This window comes from Arvicola amphibius, chromosome 5 (assembly GCF_903992535.2).
Source record: "Arvicola amphibius chromosome 5, mArvAmp1.2, whole genome shotgun sequence".
Taxonomy (NCBI): Eukaryota; Metazoa; Chordata; class Mammalia; order Rodentia; family Cricetidae; genus Arvicola; species Arvicola amphibius.
Genome location: NC_052051.1, coordinates 43,582,975 through 43,588,448, shown reverse-complemented (window position 1 = coordinate 43,588,448; position 5,474 = coordinate 43,582,975). Strand labels below are relative to the sequence as shown.

General features: G+C 46.1%; 1 pseudogene; it reads left to right on the top strand.

Annotated features, from left to right (window-relative positions):
- The first annotated feature begins 4,315 nt into the window (after window positions 1–4,315).
- LOC119815990 lies at window positions 4,316–4,463 on the top strand (annotated as a pseudogene).
- Window positions 4,464–5,474: the final 1,011 nt, after the last annotated feature.

Below are 5,474 nucleotides of genomic sequence, written 5' to 3'. Positions count from 1 at the left end.
TGACTTCTCCGTCCACATGGCGTGCACACTGCCATGGCGCTTAAAGAAGATTAAATTCTGCTCACAGTTTCAAAGGTTCTAGTTCATCATGCTAGGGAGGGTATAATGGAGCAAAGTAACATCAGAGGATGTGGCTCAGAAGATTGAGAATTTACTCTTTCGTCGGGAGTGTCTGAAAATCAGGTGAACTTAGTCCATGTTTGGGGAGAGCATGGTGGGAAAACTCATGGCCCATGCGGGACTGGCTTTCCAACACATCCTCTTCCACTGCAGAAAGAGGAACGACAGCGCTCACGGGATTGAAGCACTCGGTGGTGGGCGGGGAAAGGCCCAGAGGGAAGGTCACCTGCTTAGCGGAAGCAAGCACCTGACTTGACACCAGGTCTAGCTGTCAAGGCGGGTTTCCCCCCCACATGTCCTGATGGAACAGAGTCTACTAAACTTGAACGGACAGTCTGCAACGGTGGCCTTCTGACTCAGGTTCTCTCCATACGTCCTTCTCCCTCCCTTCCCTTTTTTCTCTCTTCCCTTCTTTTGTGGTGTGATTTTCAAGTGCACAATCCTGTGACCCGGGTTCAAACTGTTAGGCAGCAGATGGCTAAAACCTTCATTTTGCAAAATGAAAACCTACCCGCTAAGCAGTTATTCTGCCCAGCCTTCGGAACGTTCTTGTTCCATGGTTTTACTATGTGCTTTGTGTGAGTACAACTAGACAGAGCTTGTCCTCTGGTGACTGGCTTGTTTCATTTAGGGCAATGTCCCTGAGGCAGGGAGAAGCTATGTGGTCTTGTTCACCAGGCAGGCATACATGTGGTACACCACAGACGTGTATGCAGACAAAACACCCATACACATAAAACGATAAATAGTTTTATAATTTAAAAGGACTTGTATTCACTCTATCCCAGGTACCCTCCCTAGCAATAGTCATTCTCACAGCCTTTTTCCTGGGGAAAAATAAACAAATAAATAAATAAATGCGCACACACGCGTGCGTGCAAACAAATATTCTGTGCACAGGTAAGCGTCCTAACACAGATGACAGAGCCATGCTTACTTCCGTTTTCTGTCCTCCTCGCCCGCCCCCATGCCACCCCAGGTTAGAACATTCTGTTTTTTTGTTTATAACTTCTCAAAAATGAAATGTAAGTTTTTACGTTGGCTGCCGGGATTTAAAAGTGTGAAGGTTCCACATTGGAGTCTGGATTTCCTGCTCCTTTTGAAACGATTCCAAAGTCCTGGCATTGCCTCGGAGTGCCTGTGCTGGAGGGCTGGGCCATCCTTCTGCCGTGCCCCAAGCTCCGTGCGTAGGCCTCCTTGCTCATTCCTGTACTTCTTTGGCTGCCCATGACTGGATTTGAAAGCTTTCGTTTGGGTCCTCAGATACAGATTTGGAGTGTTTCTAAGTCCCAATGTACTTTTTCTAAGATCCCAATGTACTTTGGGATGCTGCCTTCCTCCGAGCGTTCAGGTGAGAGTGATGTTTGTGGCCAGGGAAGCACAGCCTGGGATTGAGGATCAGTCTCCCTATCCCTTCGTCTACTCTGCATAACATGGTTCTCTGTCGTCTAAAACAGCACAGTTGTTGGTGAGTACCCACGGCAGCTGCTTTTCCCTATTTCTTGTGTTTGCTTTGTTTTGTTTCACTTTGAGATGGATGTAGCCCAGGGTGACCTAGAACTTTCAGTCTTCCTTCCCAGGCATCCTGAGTTCTGGGACCATCAGGCATGTGGCATTGTATTCAGCAGGATCCCACAGAGTAACCTGGCTCCCACTCCTGTGCACAGTGCACAAATCAGATACCATACAAATGCTAACCCAAGTCGAGGAGGAAGCTTTGAAAATAAAAGCTTTGACATTCTCCTCCTCACTGATGACCACATCCAAGAGGTCAACCCACAGGAATTCCAAACGACTCTGTGACAAGTCAGAGCCACTTTCCCACAGTCTACCACAGTCTGGGAGTCACTTTTCCAAGGCTACACTGCTGCAAACCCCTGGATTTCCCAAAACTCCTTTTAAAGACAGACTGACCTGGAATATGCTCTGTAGGCCAGGAGACCAGGTTAGTCTTGAACTCACACTAATCCACCTGCTTCTGCTTCCCAAATGTTAAGATTAAAGCCTTAAGCCACCACACCTGATCCTCTGCGCTGTTAATGCAAGGACACATTCATTCTCTCCTCCCCTTCCCCATCCTTAGCGTCACCTTCTTCCTAACACCTCCTGACTCCTCCAAAGGTGCGCTCTCTCTCTCTCTCTCTCTCTCTCTCTCTCTCTCTCTCTCTCTCTCTCTCTCTCTCTCTCTCTCTCTCTCTCTCTCTCTGTGTGTGTGTATGTGTATGTGTGTGTGTGTTGCATGTATATTTTTTTACTAGCATTTGGACATTTTCCCTTGCCACTCCTTCAATATTTGATTCTCTATTTCTGTGTGTGCGCGCACACCCGCGAGTTTGTCTAGAACCTGGGGGTTTCTGAACAGGCTGGCTAACCAGTGATCCTCAAAGATCCTCTTCCTTTCTCTGCCTCCCCAGTGCTGGGATCACTGGAAAATGCCATCACATCCAGCTTTTTTCTTTTGTTTTATTTATTATGTATACAGTGCTTTGTCTGCATGTATGCCTATAGGTCTGAGGAGGGCACCAGATCTCGATACAGAAGGTTGTGGGCCACAAAGTGGTTGTCTGGAATTGAACTCAGGACAGAGCCGGGCGGTGTCGCACGCCTTTAATCCCAGCACTCTAGGGAGGCAGAGGCAGGCGGATCTCTGTGAGTTCAAGGCCAGCCTGGTCTACTAGAGCTAGTTCCAGGACAGGCTCCAAAGCAACACAGAGAAACCATGTCTTGAAAAACCAATAATAAGCCGGGCGGTGGTGGCACACGCCTTTAATCCCAGCACTCGGGAGGCAGAGGCAGGCGGATCTCTGAGTTCGAGGCCAGCCTGGTCTACAAGAGCTAGCTCCAGGACAGGCTCTAGAAACTACAGGGAAACCCTGTCTCGAAAAACCAAAAAAAAAAAAAAAAAGAAAGAAAAACCAATAATAATAATGATGATGATGATAATAATAATAATAAAATAAAAACAAGGGCTAGATATGGTGGCGCATACCTTTAATCCTATCACTTGGAAGGCAGATGCAGGCAGATCTCTGTTAGTTCAAGGCCAGCCTAGTTTAGATAATGAATTCTAGGACAACTACACAGCAAGACCCTGTTTCAAATAATTAATTAATTAAATTTAAAGAAGGAAAGGAAGTTTGTGTCTTTCCCTCTCTCTTACCCAAGTTGGGGATCACCTTCACTGGAAGTCAGCTTTGGCTTTCCATCTCTTTCCAGTGCGGCTCCTGAAGATGAAGCATTTAGAGAAGCACCGAGGACCAGGCGACTTTGTGACACAGTTGTGCATCCTTTGTTTTTGGTCTCAAGGTCTCCCTCCTCATCTCCTGCCTCATCTCCACGCCTGAACCAGGAAGTCACGGTCTTCTTTGTGCTGGGCCCACCTTCAGCCGGAACCACCTCTGTTTTGCGTGGCTGCTCTGCAATCCTGCTCACTCAGAATGTGCTTGTTTTTTGATGAAGGTTGTTCCCACCTCCCCGAGTGGTGCTAGTGATCCAGCTCAGGGCCTCACACAGGTTGGGCAAGTACTGTACCACTGAGCCTCTTAGCTTTTAATTAGATTCTTAGGGTTACACTAAATGTTTGAAGAATGGAACTGGGGGTGTTTGAGAAGCAGTGGCCTCTTTCCCATGTCCTTTTATGCTCATCACTTTTCTTTGTTCCCTTTCTTAACTAGGTAAGTCAGACTAACCATTTGAAAACTTAGTTGAAATAAATGCTAAAAATATCAACTACTAAAAGTTATTCAAGAAGAAACAAAAATACTTGTTTAATGCTGACATTGAATCTAAATTAAAAATTCTAGCCACGCCAGGTGGTGGTGGCACACGCCTTTAATCCCAGCATTCGGGAGGCAGAGACTGGCGGATCTCTGTGACATCAAGGCAAGCCTGGTCTACAGAGCTAGTTCCAGGACAGCCTGGGACACCAGAGAAATCCTATCTCAAAAAACAAAGCAAGCAAACAAAAAACAAAACAAACAAACAAAAAAATGCTCGCCACTAAACACTTCACCAAACCTTGTGTCCATGAGTGACTCTCTTAGCTGTAGAGGAACAGAAACCTTCTGCCTTACCACAACTGAAAATCAAAACCAAGTTGCTTCCAGCAGATCTGTTGTCAGACTAGAGAGTGAAAGGAAAGTGGTGGTTCTGCTTCTCTCGTAACAGTTTTGACAATTATGATAAAGCAGTGGCTATGCTTCCTGGGGGCGGGATAAACACCATGATTGGGATACCTACATGAGCCATGGCACTCCTGATTGCTACCCTGTGATTTCCTCCAAGGTGGGAAACTTGAATACATAATTTGTGATAGTGAGGGACTGTGTTTGCAGATTCCCTCAGTGACTTACAAGAGAAGAATCGCCCAGAAATGTTCATTCCAAGGTGACAAAGAGGATTTAGCAAAAGGAAAGAAGAGTGAAGGACTGGAAAGAAAACAACAAACAAGCCTGCCATTATTTGCAGGCATTAGGGTTGCCATGGAAAAATCAGAATTGTTGGGTGTATCAGTTAGCTAATGCTGTATAAGAAGTCATCCCAAATTAGCAATTTCAAACAAACATTCACTACACTTTCTGAGAGCAAGGAATATGGGGTAGCAGGGTTGCCTGGGCTCTCGGGAGGTTGAAGGCAAGTTGTTGAGAAGGTTGCCATTATGTGTATGATGGGAGGAGGACCACTTCCGATCCTGTTCTTATGGCTTTGGGCTGGCTTTTGTTCTTCACATGGGCCTATGCATGTCCTAAGTAGCCTACAAACACATTATAGATCAGATTTCACACATTGTGGCATTATGACAGCAGGTTTCCCTGGAGAGGCAGCTAAGAAAGTGACCAGATGGGACTAAGGTGTGCTTCAGTGATAGAACACTGGCCTGGCATGGGTGAGGCTCTGTAGCTTTAATCAACAACACTGAAGAAATGCAGAGAAGTGGAAGCTGGGGTCTCCTAAGGACTGAATGCAGAAAATGAGACCTTCACCCACTACTGCTGTATTCTATTTGAGTGAACCACTGTCCAGTTTACAGTCCACAGAAGGGGATAGATACCAGGATGATCAAGCTGCCAGCCATAGTGTCAGAACTAAAATGGAATCACTTGTGTCAAACCCTAACAAAAAATATAAAGAGGAAATCAATCCAGGAGGTTATGAAAGAGTTGAGGTCTCATGTGCCTATGCCTGCTAACTGAGGCCATCGGTTTGTAAGGAAGGAAAGTCTCATGGTTCATGGTTTTGAGGTTTCAGTCCATGGTCACTTGATCCTGCTGTGTTTGGACCTATGACAAGGCAGGATGTCACAGGGTGTGGGTGCTTGCCTAGCATGACTGAGGCCCTTCTGAAAAACAAACATA